A 16,390-nucleotide genomic window follows, 5' to 3' on the forward strand; every position below is an offset into this window, starting at 1 on the left:
CTTGGGGATTTCAGGTGGGGACAACATGTGAGCAGGGCCCGAGCGGGGGGGGGGGGGGGGGGGGGGGGGGGGGGGGGGTGGGGGGGGGGGGCGCGCTCAGCCCCATGTCTAACTCGCTGGGGTCCCCCAGCTGCTCTAATCCACTGGGCTCCACACCAGCCTTGCCCCTTGGGTCTTGGCCCGGCGCCCCTGCCCCTCCCTTGCCTACACCACGGCCTCCAGTCTCTCACACCCACTGCTGCTCCTTTCCCAGGGCCCTGTCCCTCCCCAAGGTCGGGGCACTGTCCCCACTCCCCAGCATCACCACCACTGCCCCTTTCCTTTTGTCCTCCACCCAGCCAAGGCTCTTCTGGAAACACAGCTGCCTAGTATCCTGGACGTAGTTCCCAAACTCCTCCTGAAGTGGCCCTGCAGGCCTCTCTGCCGGACGGCCCCCACGGGCCATGGCACCTGCTGGGCTGGTCCACCTGGAGTTCCTGGAGCCTCTCCTGTCCCAGACGTTGTGTCCCCAAGCCTAGCACGTGCCTGGTATGCATGGGCACTCCCACCCTTCTGATGGTCCTTCCTGTCCAGGAGCTCCAGGGTGGAGGGGGGTAGTGGGAACTTGACCCCTTTACAGAATGTTGGGATGGTGGCAGGTGGGTGTATGGGTCTGGTGGGTGCATGGGAGGGGTGTGTGGGGTGGAGGCGGGTGTGACAGGTGATGGGTGTGGGAGCCGCTTCCCAGCAGGCCGGCCAAGGACAGGCAGGCGGGACGAGCACCGGCTCAGGAGGGCGGAGAGGACCTTGGACCCCATTGGAGCTCTGATCTGGCCTTGTGTCTGGCTACACCAAGGGTGCCTGGCTGTAAGGCCCAAGGTCCCGTCCCCTTGACTTCTTGCAAGGCAGGAAGGGGCCTTGTGGAGGGGAGCCTGGAACGCCAGCGTTGGACTCAGACAGTGGATGTCTTCCTGCAGACGGTGGGGTCCCCGGGAGATTCTGAGCAGGGATGGTACAGCAGACGCAGGCTGGGGAGAGCAGCCTGGCAGTATGTGCCCGCCAGACTTCCAGCAATGGCTCAGGGCGCGGGGAGGGGCTGCGTGGCACCGCGTCAGCTCCCAGCACCCTCCGCCTGCTTAGTGGTGACCTGTGCAGGGCCTGCTGGAGGGCTAGACTCACAGTGGCCTTGCAGGTCCTTCTGCAGAAGGGCTCTGAGCCCCTGAACTGAGATCTAGCGGCGGAGGAGGGGCTGCGGCTCTCCATCGGGGCCGCTGCGGCAGCCTCCTGCTCACCAGCCCTCCTTTCCTTTAATTGTGGAAAATGACCAGCACCCAGTGACCCGCCCATCTTTCTTGCCCCAAGAACACCATCACCACAGACCCCCAAGGGTCAGGCCCCGCCAGGCTGCCCATTCCAGGGGCTCCATCACCTTTCCGAGCTGTGACATGAGGGACCAGCCATGGCAGCACCTCCACTGTCAGCCTCAGCTTGCAAGGCAGCCACCGCCAAGCCCCTGGATGTGCTGTGCTCTCCAGAGAACATTTTTTAGGCTAAGTGACCATACGCTTTATCACCCCGCATAGGGCTCCTTGTGGAGACAAAGGGGTTAATAATATAGACTGGGAATGCAGCCGGCAGGTGTCGACGGGGCAGAGTCACTTACCTCTGCCAACCTTGAAAATAAAATACCCAGTCAGTTATTTTACCAGCAAGACAAGTTCATTCATGAACAGCGGAGGAATTTCAGTTCGGGACGTGCAAGCTATGCCAAAACCATGAGCAAGTCTAGTAAACAAAGGAGAGGAACTTTATAGAGTAAAAGGGAGGAAGGTGGGAGGGGCAGCTTTGAAAGTCCATTATAGGAAAGCCGCGGTTCAGGGTGGTGATGGTTTCTCATTGGCTGAGCAGTGGAGGCTTCTCATTGGCTGGGCTATTGCCGGGTGAAGAGAAAAGCTTCCTCCTGCTGGGGAAGTAGTGACCTTCCTGTTGGAGACGCAAAGTACTCTCTTCCTGTATGGGGCCTGTAGTCTCCCAACTGCATGAGAAGTCCCCTTCAAGGCTTCCCAACTCTGTTTTATTTTATTTTTTATTTTGTTTTGTTTCTGTGTGTCTGCTTTTTTTTTGTTTTTGTCGTTTTGTGTTTTTGTTTTTTTTGGCCACACCATGGGGGCGTATGGGATCTTAGTTCTCCGACCAGGGATTGAACCCGTGCCCTCGGCAGTGAACTGCTGGGGAATTCCCCCTAACTCTATTTTTTGTTGTTGTTAATTTTTTATTTATTTATTTTTGACTGCATCGGGTCTTTGTTTGCTGTGTGCGGGCTTCCTCTAGTTGCGGCGAGCGGGAGCTACTCTTCGTTGAGGTGCGCGGGCTTCTCACTGCGGTGGCTTCCCTTGTTGTGGCGCACAGGCTTAGCTGCTCCCCACGGCATGTGGGATCTTCCCAGACCAGGGATTGAACCCGTGTCCCCTGCATTGGCAGGCGGATTCTTAACCACTGGGCCACCAGGGAAGTCACAACGCTATTTTAAATGAGGTTTCCCTTTGCTAGTTTTCACATGTCCCAACACGCCTCGGCCTGCATCTCAGCCCAGTGACCATGAATGAGGGTGTGAGTGGTCACCGTGGAATCGCTTCCTGCTGTCATGCCACTCATCACCAGCAGCAGGGTCCACGCTGTCTTCACACAGGTTGGGAATCCAGTTCCAAAATCCTTTCCTGATGGTCTGCCTTCTGGAAGGGTTATACTGGATCTGCCGGCCTCGGCCGGGGCTCCCCAGAGCACAGAGCCTGCAGGGACGGGTGGAGGCATGCGGGACTGCCCCTACAGCTGGCGCAGCTCCTGGCCTTCTGCTCAGTGATGCAGGTCGTCTCTGGGCTGCCCTGTGAACAGCTCCACTTTGAGCAAGCTGACCCCGGGTGAAACCCAGACCCTTCTTTCTCAGTTCTCTTATTGCCCAGCTGTTGGCCCTTGGGAGGCTGGAGGGGGCCCACTCCCCAGGGCGGGGGCTTCCTCTGAGTCTGGATGTGGGGTCCACGCAGCAGAGCTGTATGGTTCACCCGCCCCAGACCTTCTGCAAGGCCGGCTTGGCCAATGCAGGTAGAGGAGGCTGCAGCAGTGCCGCTCTGGGCTGTCCCCCACTGTTCACGTGTTAAAGCCCTTACCCTCCAGGTGATGGTGTTAGGAGGTAGGCCTTAGGGAAGTGATCAGGCCATGAGGGTGGAGTGCCTGTGATGGGATTAGTGCCCTTATAGGAAGAGAGGTGAGTGAGCTTTTGTCCTCTCTCTCTGCTCTCTGCCATCTGAGAAGACAGCCATCTGCAAACTAGGAAGAGGGCGCTCACCAGACCGGGGATCTGTCCCCACCTTGATCTCGGAACACCAGGCTCCAGAACTGTGAGAAATAAACAATTGCCGTCTAAGCCCCCCAGTCCATGGTATCTGTCATAGCAACCTGAGCCGACAAGATAAGAGGCATCCAGCGCTCTCTGCTGGCTCAGAGCACAGGTAGGGCCAAGTGAATCTAGATACCACATGGAAGACCCTACGTCCACCCTGTTAACTGCTACGCCAATAATACTACAGACTGGTGGCTCAGAAACAACAGAAATTTATTTCTTGCACGTTGGAGGCTAGCAGTCCAAGATCCAGGTGTGGGCAAATTCAGTGTCTGGTGAGGACTTGCTTCCTTGTTCACAGACAGGTGTCTTTGGTCTGTGTTCTCACATGGCCCATCGGGTGAGGGAGCTCTCTGGGGTCTCTCTTACAAGGGGACTAATCACGTTCATGGGTCTCCACTCTTATGACCTCATCATCTCCAAATACCATCACATTGGGGAATAGGCTTCAACATGTGAAGTTTTGGGGGGGACACAGTCCATAGCTGTGCTGTTGTAGAGACCGTTGGTCCCAATGCCCGAGAGCTCACCACTACCTGCCCTCAGCAGAGCACGGCAGCCCTTCTGATGGCCAGCACACTTCTGCCAACACAGGTCCGCATCCCCGGATGCTATCGAGCTATTTCATTTGCAAACATAAGGGGAAGATGCATCCTGACAACATGTCAGGTAGTGGGAAATTTGTCCTCCGCTGCCCTTTTGGGAGCACTGAAGGGAATATGAAGCATAACTGAAGATTTTCTGATTTTCCACAGTCAGCCGAGGGGCTGGAAGTGTGATGGCTGGCGTATTTGTCACGATGATTTAATATACAACCCAGCAGGCTCCAGCCAGGTTTGGGTGCCGGCTGCATAACTGAAAGTCAAGGCCTGACTAGTCAGGAGCCCTGGGCTTGATTTTCCCCACACTTAGCTAGCTTGTACAATAAATGCCCAGCAGACTGTTTCCTGAAAATACTCTGGCCGGTCACTATGACTAACGGGAATAGGACTTCCCGAGTAGTGACCGCTGAGGAAGAAGACAGCTGGAGGGGAGGAGAGCCAGCCCTGGACGGTCTCCCCGGGCACAAGGCCCAGGGTCTGGACAGGTGGGAGGGGAGCAGGCGCCCTGGGGACCACCAGGGCAGCCTGGGCCGTGCTGGGCACCTGCCTGGCCTGCCTGGCCTCTGCCTCCTGTTGGGGGACTAGGGGGCGGCTGTGATCCGCGGGGGACACCACACTCCCTTCCGCAAAAGTAAAGCGATTTCCTGGTGGAATGCGGTCTGATGATCATCAAGGTCGCGGAAGGCAGTCGAGAGGAGGGGGCGGGGTCCTCGAGACGCGGGGCGCGGAGGAAGTCTCAACGCACCTCCCGGGACCGCGGGGGGCGGTGTGGGCGCGGGAGAGAACCCGGTGCGGGAGGGGATCCGGGCCGACGGCGCAGGGGGTCCACGGCCAGATCAGGACCCGCCACGTCTCGCGGGTAGCGGAAGTCCCGCCCCTGTCCGGGGGTCCCCGCCCTTCAAGATCCGCCCCCTCAAGATCCGTCTCTCGTCTCCTTCTTCCCTTGTCCCGTGGAAGCGCCGCCCCCATCCCGTCCACTGGACTCCCCGTCCCAGCTCCATAGACCAAGCACTCCGGCCCCGTGCTGAGAGCCTCCCACGACCTTGGAGGCCACGACCCCGCCCCACCTCCCTCCTGGAGGTCCCGCTCTTCCCACGGCCCCGCCCCCAGGAGGTCCCAGTCCTCCCTCGACCCCGCCCCATAAGCCCCTCCCCTACCAGGCCCCGCCCCCTCACAGGTCCCGCCACAGATGGCCCCGCCCCCGAGGGATACCACTCCGTCCACGGCCCCGCCCGCATTGGCCCCGCCCCCGAACAGCCCCTTAGCACCCGCCCACGCGCTGGTTTCCCCCCCCCCCATCGACCCCGCCCCTCTCCGCGGCCCCGCCCTCTCCCGGCCCCGCCCCTCGGCCCTGGGAGACAGCGGAGGCGACCGTTGGGCGCGCGGGCGGAGCGGATCGCGGCCGGAGAGCGAGCGGCCGGTAGGTTGCGGGCCGGGCGCTGGCCGCCCCGCCTCCGCTTTCTTTCTTCTCTGGGCGCGCGCTCGCGCCCTCCGCGGTCCGCCCCGCCCAGCGGAGCGGAGGGTGCTGGGGGCGGCCGGCTCCTCAGGGTCGGGGCCGCCCGGCCGCCGCCGCCCTCCTTTTGTTCCCGGGCCCGACTCCGGCCGGGTTGTGGGGCCGACGCGCGGCCGGCCCTTGGCGGGACAGGAGGGCCGGGGGTCGGGGCCGGGCTGAGCCGCGGGCCTGCAGTGCCCTCCGCGTTCGCTCGGACGGCGGCCGAGCCCGCGCGCCCCGGGCCGAGTCCGCACGGCTCCCGAGTTTCCTGTCCGATCTCTCGGGCGGCCGCATTGTTTGGCCAGAGGCCACCTCCAGAGACCCCAACTCTGGAAATCCACTGCAGCAACGCAGTGCATTGCCGTGCCGGCTTCCCGGTGCAGGCTCCGTGCTGCAGCTCAGGGGTGGAGGGGTGAGACTGGGAGGCCCAAGAGTTGTGGGTGTAGACAGAGCGGCCCGGAGTTGTGGGTGTAGACAGAGCGGCCCGGAGTTGTGGGTGTAGACAGAGCGGCCCGGAGTTGTGAGTGTAGACAGAGCGGCCCGGAGTTGTGGGTGTAGACAGAGTAGTCCAGAGTTGTGAGTGTAGACAGAGCGGCCCAGCGTTGTGGGTGTAGACAGAGCGGCCCGGAGTTGTGGGTGTAGACAGAGCGGCCCAGAGTTGTGGGTGTAGACAGAGTGGTCGAGTTGTGGGTGTAGACAGAGCGGTCCGGAGTTGTGAGTGTAGACAGAGCGGCCCGGAGTTGTGGGTGTAGACAGAGTGGCCCAGAGTTGTGAGTGTAGACAGAGCAGCCCGGAGTTGTGGGTGTAGACAGAGCGGTCCGGAGTTGTGGGTGTAGACAGAGCGGCCCAGAGTTGTGGGTGTAGACAGAGCGGCCCGGAGTTGTGGGTGTAGACAGAGCGGCCCGGAGTTGTGGGTGTAGACAGAGTGGTCGAGTTGTGGGTGTAGACAGAGCGGTCCGGAGTTGTGAGTGTAGACAGAGCAGCCCGGAGTTGTGGGTGTAGACAGAGCGGCCCAGCGTTGTGGGTGTAGACAGAGCGGCCCGGAGTTGTGGGTGTAGACAGAGCGGCCCAGAGTTGTGGGTGTAGACAGAGTGGTCGAGTTGTGGGTGTAGACAGAGCGGTCCGGAGTTGTGAGTGTAGACAGAGCGGCCCGGAGTTGTGGGTGTAGACAGAGTGGCCCAGAGTTGTGAGTGTAGACAGAGCAGCCCGGAGTTGTGGGTGTAGACAGAGCGGTCCGGAGTTGTGGGTGTAGACAGAGCGGCCCAGAGTTGTGGGTGTAGACAGAGCGGCCCGGAGTTGTGGGTGTAGACAGAGTGGCCCGGAGTTGTGGGTGTAGACAGAGTGGCCCGGAGTTGTGAGTGTAGACAGAGCGGCCCAGAGTTGTGGGTGTAGACAGAGTGATCGAGTTGTGGGTGTAGACAGAGCGGCCCAGAGTTGTGAGTGTAGACAGAGCGGCCCAGAGTTGTGGGTGTAGACAGAGCGGCCCAGAGTTGTGGGTGTAGACAGAGTGGTTGAGTTGTAGGTGTAGACAGAGCGGCCCAGAGTCGTGGGTGTAGACAGAGAGCAGCCCAGAGTTGTGGGTGTAGACAGAGTGGTCGAGTTGTGGGTGTAGACAGAGCGGCCCAGAGTCGTGGGTGTAGACAGAGTGGTCGAGTTGTGGGTGTAGACAGAGTGGTCGAGTTGTGGGTATAGACAGAGAGCAGCCCAGAGTTGTGGGTGTAGACAGAGCCCTTGGGCAGGCGACCACCCTCTCTGTGCCTTAGTTTCCCCATTGCTGGTTTGGGTGTGTAACGGGACCTGCCTGTGAGGCTGCTCAGGGTTGTGAGTGGATCTGCGTGGTCAGTGTCCGGTACTTTCACGTGCTGTGATGGGAAGGGCCCTTGTGAGGCCGGGGGACCTGCAGGCGGGACAGTGAGGACTGCGGGCAAGGCGCCGCTTCCCCAGAGACCCCCCCGCCCCGCACCCAGGTCTGAGACAGGAGCCCAAGTAGGCAGTGGGGAGAGGGTGGTGAGTAGAGAGAATATGTTTAAAGTTTTACTTTAGAAGCATAGTGGTCACAGCGTGAGGTTTCATCAGAACGCCTTCCGACCCAGGGGTCTTGAGGCCTAGAGATAATGGGCACGAGGTGGCCGGCACAGGACCTGGGCTTCAGGGATGCTCAGATGGGGACAGCCCATCGCTGAGGCACCCACAGCCAAGGCGCTGGGTGACCGCCTGTGGGCCGGGATGGGCAGAGGAGGACCTGGGCTGGACGGACGTGTGGAGCTGACCTGTTGGCGGGTGCTGGGTGGCAGTGTCCTGCGCAGGGTCAGGAGGTGAGAGGCGGGCACTGAGTGGGCCTGCGCAGCCGAGAGGAGGGGGCCTGGACACTGCTGCGCCCCAGGGTCAAGGGCAGGCCTCCTTCCCCCTCGTTCTAGAAGGAGGGCATCTGAGAGGAAGGGGCCGGTGGCCAGGCAGAGGACAGCTGCGGGCTGGGAGGCCGGGACCAGTGTGGCCCTGGTGGAGGGGCCGGCCGGCCGGGAGGCGGGGGAGGTGAGGGCGGTCAAGGCCAGCTGCCCAGTGGAAGGAGTGGCCCGTGCCGCCCGCCCGCATCTCCCACAGCAGAGGTGATAGCATGTTCGCGTTCTGATTATATTGTCTTTTGACACTTGTCTTTGTCTGAAACAGGCCAAGCAAAAGGGTCAGGATGAAGGAGAAAACAGTGTGTTAGTGAAGACTTAACACATGCTGTGTAGCAAGTACACAAAACACAGCGAAGCCAGGGCGTCTTACATTTTCTTTGGTGGAGTTCCCATAAACCTTTTACTTTCTAGTTAGCACGTGTATGCGTTTCCCGTGACCGCTGTAACAAATTACCACCAGCTTAGTGGCTTAAAGGGCAGAAATGTACCCCTCACAGTTCTGGAGGCTGTCCCACATGCCTCGGCCCTGGGCCCCGTGTCACACTGCCCTGGCGCCCCTGCTTCCATCCTTGTGTCCTGTCTTCACACCTCCCTCTGCCTCCCTCCCGTGAGGACACCTGTGGTCACACCTGCGTGGGGAACCCAGGGTCCTCTCCCAGCAAGGGCTCTTTAAAGTAATCCCACCTGCCAAGTCCCTGTTGCTTATGAGGTGACATTCACAGTTCCAGGGCCTCAGACCCGATGTCGTTGCGGACCCCCCTGACTACTTTTGGAAGGACTGTGGTCTTTCCCGTCCTGGGCTGGGGAGCAGCCATCTCGTACACCTTCCCCGACTGGGCGCTGCCGCTCCTGCAAGGGCCTCGCGGTGTCCCCTGCTGTGCGCCGGAGGAGAGGCCGCAGCTGTCCCGGGAGAGAAGATGAGCTTTGCTTGGTGTTCAAGTCTGGCAGATCACTCGTTTTTACTTTTGGGGGTGGTGGTTACCAGCTCCTTTGGCCATCTGACAAGAGCTGTAGTCAGTCCTCAGAAGTACACTTAACCCACGTGCACGTGCAATTTTAATACAGACACAAGTTTACCCGTGGCTTTTGGGGGTTCACCAGATTCATCCCCGAGATCATGTACTCCAGGCAAGTAAAATGCCTAGTTTGTCGTTTCTGCTTTCTTTGCTCTCTTTTCCTGTGGCCTTACTGTAATCAGGTGATATCCCGATGTGTCTCCCTCCTTGGTTTTTTTTTTTACACACACCATGCTGCACCATTTTTGTCCCTTGACAGTGGCCATCCTTTTAGGACACCAGATGAAGAGCTAAGCCTACTGATTAAAGAATCAGACAGCAGACACTCTCCTGTCCTGGTTGTCCCCATCTCCAAGGGGCAGTCATCTCAGGCATCCTATTTTCTCGGGCATTTACTGCCCATTTAAGCTGCTAGTCTTAAAATGTGTGTATTTGATTTCTCTCGAACGTGCGAGGGAGGGCTGGCTCTCCCCTCCGCTGCACCACTGCTCCCTCTCCCTCCATTTCCCAACTTCATCACATCGCCTTCTTTTGGTTAGACTAGTGTCCGCTGCTCACGTGTTTGTTACTGAACCACACGGTACCTGAGCACAACTCCTTTCTCACTCAACCCTGTCGCTCCCTTGTCAACCTCTCTCTCCTCACCCCAGCACGCGCCCTGCCACACCCCTCTTGTGGTGGCCCTTGTTGAGGACTTCGCTCCTGGCATCCTGCTTCCTGCCCCACTCTGTCCTGGTCCCCATGGGACCTGCACGCCTGCGCCCCCGTGTCCCCACGCTCAGGACCTCTATTCTCTGTCTGGGCTCACTCCTTGTTCTGTTGAGTGCATATTCATGATAACTAAGAAACATTAGCTAGATTTTTCTTTTGCCCCTGATTCTGAAAGTATCTTTGTTTCACTCTTCAGTTAACTTTTAGTTTAGCTGGGTATAGAATTCTACTGAAATTCTACTGAAAAGTATTTTCTCAGAATTTTGAAGATGTTGCTTCATTGTGTGTAGTTTCTGGCACTGGTGGAAGCTGATGCCATGGTGACTTCAGGTCTCTGTGTGTGATCTGGCCCCACAGGAGCTTCTCTTGTTCCCCATGTTCTGATCTATCAGTTGATGACGTATGTTCTCATCACTGTCCTGGGCCAGCTGGCCCCCTTCAGCCTAGGCCTGATATTTTGTGTTATTCTTAGTTTCCTTTCCTTCAGTTTTGTGTCTCTCTGGAACCCCTTTTATTTGGAGGCTAGAACTCCTGGGCTGACCTTCTAATCCCTGATCTTCCTTCTCCTCTTGTTGATCTCTTTGATGTTTGGTCTGCTCTTGGGAGATTGCTTTACATTGTCTTCTGACTCTTCTGTTAATTGTTTTATTTCTGTTATCCCTTTTATTGTTCAATAGTTCTTTTTTATTTCGATTTTCCTTTTATCTCTTAGAAGGTAATAATTAAGGATACTTTGAGTTTTTATTGTCTTTTTTTTTTAATGGTACAGTTACTTTTTAAAAAAATTATTTATTTATTTATTTATTTACTTTTGGCTGTGTTGGGTCTTCGTTTCTTTGCGAGGGCTTTCTCTAGTTGTGGCAAGTGGGGGCCACTCTTCATCACAGTGTATGGGCCTCTCACTATCGCGGTCTCTCTTGTTGTGGAGCACAGGCTCCAGATGCGCAGGCTCAGTAGTTGTGGCTCACGGGCCTAGTTGCTCCGCGGCATGTGGGATCCTCCCAGACCGGGGCTCAAACCCGTGTCGCCTGCATTAGCAGGCAGATTCTCAACCACTGCGCCACCAGGGAAGCCCTGTTCTGTCTTCTTATCTTTCTTTTTTCCCCCTATTTTTTACTAGACTATATCCTTCATGAGAACAAGGATTATTTTTTTTAAATAAATTTATTTATTTTGGGCCATGTTGGGTCTTTGTTGCTACGCGCTGGCTTTCTCTAGTTGCAGTGAGCGGGGGCTACTCTTCGTTGTGGTGCACGGGCTTTTCATTGCGGTGGCTTCTCTTGTTGCAGAGCGTGGGCTCTAGGCACGCGGACTTCAGTAGCTGTGGTTCACGGGCTCTAGAGCGCAGGCTCATTAGTCGTGGTGCACGGGCTTAGTTGCTCTGCGGCATGTGGGATCTTCCCAGACCAGGGCTCGAACCCCTGTCCCCTGCGTTGGCAGGTGGATTCTTAACCACTGCACCACCAGGGAAGTCCCTTGAGAGCAAGGATTTTTTTTTTTTTCCTCAGTATTATTCATGGCCGAATTCAAACACGTAAAATTGTGCCTGGCACATGGAAGGAACGCTTCAGATCTCCTATATTACTGATTTTTTTTGCGGGGGGTAGGGATTCTGGTCATTGTAATAATTGTTGAGAAAAGTGTTAAAATCTCCAACGTTGACTGTGGATAGTGTATTCCTGCCTTGAGTTCTTTCAGGTTTTGCTTTCTGTATCTGAAGCCCTGTTATTAGGCTTGTACACTTTCGGGACGATTTGTTTTCCTGATGAGCAGAGCTTTTGTTTTGAAGCTCATTTACCTGACACTGATGTGCTCCCCCAGCTGTCTCATGTTTACTGTCTGCACCTTATGGCTTTTCCATCCGTTTACTCTCAGCCTGTTTGTATGCTGACATTCAAAGTTAGCTTCTCATAAAGCCCATTTCATACTTTCTGCTTTTGAATGTGAGTGTTTTTCTTTTCCATTTCTAGTGTTTTAACTTCCCTCAAATTGAAAGTTTTTATTAGCTAATAAATAAACAAATAATAAACACAAACTTTTCCAAAGCAGTTTTGGGGGGGAAGGGGCATAAATAATATTTGGAACACTCTTAATACCAATTTTTAGAAAGTGTTCATTATAGAAATTATTTGAATAGATACAGAGTGAACACCCAGGTACTGTCACTCACCTGTGGACGTTCGGGCCTTCTAGTCTCAGCTTGACTCCGCCCGCTCCTCACTCCTCTTCTGTCGTAGCTTTTCATTTCCGTTCCACGTGCCTGTTAATAGGGCTGATTTGTATCTCCACTTGTCTCCTGTTTGCCCTGTTTTTGGTGGTGTTGCTGTTTTTCCTTTCCTGTCTTGTTTTGGGTTAATTGAATGCATGCATATATGTGTGTACATACACAAAGGTGTGTACATACACAAAGTTATGTACATGTTTGTATCTATGTATTGCATGTACCAGATGTGTATTTATCTGTAGTAAATATACACACCTATTTTCTAGTATTCCATCTTTTTCCTGTCTTGGCTTTTTGGCTGTACCTCTTTGCATTATTTTTTAGTAGTCTAAAATATGTACACTAACTTACTGCAGTCTGTTTAGAGTTAATTGTGTAACACTTTAGAAAAAGTGTTAAGAATTTTATAATAGTAATAAAAGTTCCATTTATCCCCCCTTTGAGCTATTTGCTGTCATTCGTCTTGTATCTACATATGTTATAAACCATACAACACACTGTTATAATTTTTGCTTTAAAAAGTCATACGTATTTTAAAGAAATTAAGAGAAGGAAAATAATATGTCACAACATTTACCCGCATATTCACCATTTCTGTTTGCTTCATTCCCTCTCGTAGATTTGATTTTCCACCTGGTATCCTTTCTCTTCAGCTTGAAACACCTCCTTTAGCATTTCTTGCCTGTTGGTGACAGATTCTTCCAATTTTGGTTTATCTGAACTGTCTTCATTTCCCTTCAGTTTTAAAGGATCTTCGTGCTGGCTGTAGAATTCCGGTTTCTCCTTCCCAGCCCTCTGGTTCGCTTTGTCTTCCGGCTGCCGTTGTGTAGATGTCAGCCTCGCCATTGCTGCCTTGTCCCCGTGTGTCACGTGGCGTCTTCGCCTTTGACTTCTAGCACTTGGACTGTGATGTGCTTATGAGGGTTTTCTTTGTATTTATCCTGCTCAGGGTTTGTGGAGCTTCTTGGATAAATAAGTTGATAATTTTTTTACCAAATTTGGGGAACATTTGGTCATTGTTTATTCAGATATTTTTTCTGCCCCATTTGTTCTCCTCTCCCTCTGGTACTCCTATTACATGTATGGTTGATGTTTGTTATTGTCCTACAGGGCATTTAGGCCCTGTTCTAATTTAAATTTTTTCTCTTTCTCATCTCCTTTTCTTCCATCTCCAGTCTAAATTAAGTCCATTTCATTCGATGAGTTTTAAAATTTCAGTTACTGTAGTTTTTATTTCTAGAGTTTCCACTGGCTTCTTTCCTATAGTTTCCATTTCTCTACTGAGATAGGCCACCTGTTTATTTGACTGTATCTTCCATTAAATCCTTGAACACACTATATTAGCTGCCTTAAAGTTCTGATCTGCTAATTTCAACTCCTAGGTTACCTCAGGATCAGTTCCCACTGGCTTCTCTGTCTCTTGACTGTGGGTCGCACCTTCCTGTTTCTGTGAACATCTGGTAACATTTGATTGTGCACTGGACATTGTGGGTGATCCACTAGCGGTTGTTTTCTCTGAAGAGTGTTGACTCGTCGGGACTCACACTGACCTCTCTGCATCACGTCTGCTGCTGTGCCTGGACTCCGGCTTCCTCCTCGGAGGCTCTCTGTGCACAGGCTGCTCGGGGGCTGGCCGAGGGCCTGGGCAGAGTTTACCGGCAGATTTCAGGGCTTCCTCTCTCCCCAGCTACCTCCTGTCTGAGACACTGAGATGTTCCCCTCACTTTACAGCCACCTGCCATGCCCAGACTCCATCCTGTGACTAGAAGCTGGAGGATTGCAGCTTCCACCTGAGCTCCAGACGTGTACAAACACACACCTTACCCAGTGCAGCCCTCTTCTTATAGAGGATAACTCCCTCCGGTTTCTGCCTGCTTTCATAGCTCTTCAAAGGGTGGGTTTTTATATTTTGTGCCTGGTCGGAACCTGATTCAGCCGCACAGGCGGATGCGTGAGGCTTTCACTTCCCTGACGGACCTCCTGGCACTTTGGTTAGTAGCCAGGCGTTGACCTTTGGGGTTTACTTGTTTCTCATCTAGAGAATCAAGTAATTGGGGAGTGAGCCACTCCAGCCTAGGAGAAAGCTCTTCCTTACCAAGTCCTGGATGAGATGAAGTCCAGGGCGGCTCTTCTAGGATGCCTTCTTAGACACACAAAGCAGTGTGGGGAGCGTGTTGGCCGGTGTGCACCCCTCGCTGCATCTGTCCGACGTGAGCCACCGAGGGGTGAGGACGGGGGTTTTGTCCGCTGACCTCTGGTGGGGGGGCGGTCCTGCTGGTGCGGGTTCCCTCGACGCAGGGCTCTCTTTGGTACCTGCTCTTCACCCCAGCCCGGTGTCTAGCTCGACCTCGGCGGACTGCTTTTCTGTGCCAGTTTCTGTCTGTAAAATAGGGTTAATGATAAGGCTGTCGTGAGGACGAGCTAGAATAACGAGTGCGAAGTGCTGGGGGCCGCATGGCCCGTAGGATGTTCCTGGTGCCGTTAGCGTGGCTGCTGTGACTGGACGTGCGCCTGTGGGCACATCTGCGTCCAGCCCCTACTGCGGGCCAGCCTGTGGCTCCGTGGCTCGTGAGTGCAGTCCCGAGGAGCCCGGCCTGGGACACACTTTACCTGGAGGCATTTGGGCAGCGTGAGGTGCCTAGACCGCCCGCTCCCCAGAGCCCCATCCCTAGTGGCCTGGAGCCCGGCCAGGAGCGTGCACCTAGCGTTTCACAGCCAGTCCACTCCGCACCGCGAGGGTGGGGCGGCCAGGCCCGGGCTGGGGGGCTCCTGGGCCCAACTTGTGTGAGTTTCCCGGGGCCGTGGAACAAAGCACTGCCAAGTGGGGGCTTACACCAGCGGGGGTTTATTCTCGCTGTTCTGGAGGCAGATGTCCACATCAAGGTGTGGGCAGAACCTGGCTGGGCTCCCCCAGGGGGCCCCCGTTGTCGGGAGATCCTTCCCACCTCTTCCGGCTCCTGGTGGCTGCTCGAGGCCCCTACGCTCCTGTCTCTGCCTCCGTCTTCACGTGGCCTCCCCTGTGTCTCAGCTTCCCTCTGCCTCCCTCTTATAGGACACTTGTGATGGCATTTAGGGCCCCCTGGGTAACCCAGCACTGTCTCCTCATCTGAGAATCCTTCACACAAGCCCACCTGCAGAGACCCTTCTTCCAAATAAGGTCACATTTGCAGGTTCTGGGCATTAGGACCTGATGTCCTTGGAGCCACCATGCAGCCCACCACACCCTGTCTGGACCTGGAAGGTGAGGAGCCCTGTGGGATCGTGGGCAGGGGATGCGCCTCCTGCCACGTGGCCTGCTCTGGCCACGCATCCTGCGTTGATTTCTGAGGGCTCCGCCCGCCGCCCGCCCGTGTGCAGGCTGAGCCCGTGTGCAGGCTGAGGCGGGTACTGGGACTCTGTGCGCTTGCAGATTTCTGTCTCCCTGAGAGTGACTGAGAGAGACGCCGAGCACAGAAAGGTTCCCGTCTGCCCCACTGAAAAAGACAATAAGGGCAGTGCAACACCCTGTGGCTTCCTCCTCTTGACTCCTGTAGCGAATGACCAGATTTGTACGTGGCGGGATGTTCTGTAGGAGGCCTGAGAAAAGACCCACTTCTTGGAGAGGAGAGTGGTTCTCCGCCGGTGCCGGCCTTGGGGTGAGCGAGGAGGCGGGGACCAGGCAGCCAGGTGGGCGGAGGGTCTGGCTGTGCCTCCTGTCCTGGCCCGCCAGGAGGGTGGCGGGACAGCCAGGTTCCGGCGGGGGGCTGCTGCCTCAGGACTGGGGGGCTGTCCCTTCATAGATAGATTCCCCGGATAAAAACTGCTGTGCGATATTTGGGACACAGTTATACTAAAAAGTTATTTGTCTTTTATCTGAAATTCAGGTCTAACCGAGTGGCCTTCCTTTTCATTTGCTACATCCAGCAACTTTATTTATAGTACCCCCCTGCCCAGGTTTAAAAACCACAAACAGAAATATATACCAAGCAGAGCTGAAAAGGGAAAGTCAGATAGCAACAGGAATGGAAAATTGAGATGGTTTAACCTTCAGTATTTCAATTTGTAGAATTTGTTTCTGGAATCAAAACTAGCCCCGCAGTTCCATCAGCCGTAGAGCCTGAAACATTGTAGCCCCAGCTTGTCCTGTCTACTTTCTGGAATCGGTATGGCCGGGCTGGCGCCCCGAGCAAGCCGGGAGCTCGAGGGCTGGGTCTGCCCGCCGATGGCAGGGGTAGGGTGTCACCGCTCTCGGGCCCCTCCGCTCAGCCCTGGCTGCGGGGGGCTGGGTGGGGGCGCGGTAGGGCGCCCGGCCCGCCCGAGCCTCTGCTTGGTGTGCGCTCTGGGCAATCGGGATTTCCGGGGCTTCCGGCCTCTGTGTGTTCTAACCTTGTGGCAGGTGGACTCTGTGCTGGCGTTCCTGCCACTCCTTACGGCTGTCTTGTTCCGCTTCCCCTGCCCCCTCAAACCTGCCTCCTGGCCCCTTCTCCCCCACCCCCGACTGTGCACCCACAGTGGCGTGTGGACCACTGCCCAGGGCTGGGAGGGGAGGGGCTGCTGAGCGAACGGCAGGCGTGGCCCAGGTGTGGGT

General features: G+C 55.6%; 1 protein-coding gene across 2 annotated transcripts in view; it reads left to right on the forward strand.

Moving 5' to 3' along the window:
- RGS12 (regulator of G protein signaling 12) overlaps positions 1 to 16,390 on the forward strand; it is a 142,496-nt gene that overhangs the window by 9,344 nt on the left and 116,762 nt on the right. For both annotated transcript variants that reach the window (XM_032632483.1, XM_032632486.1), the window contains exon 2: positions 5,346 to 5,398. The gene's annotated coding sequence lies outside the window, so the exon portion shown is untranslated. The remainder of the gene's footprint in view (positions 1 to 5,345; positions 5,399 to 16,390) is intronic.

Source organism: Phocoena sinus, chromosome 5 (genome assembly GCF_008692025.1).
Source record: "Phocoena sinus isolate mPhoSin1 chromosome 5, mPhoSin1.pri, whole genome shotgun sequence".
NCBI classification, from domain to species: Eukaryota; Metazoa; Chordata; class Mammalia; order Artiodactyla; family Phocoenidae; genus Phocoena; species Phocoena sinus.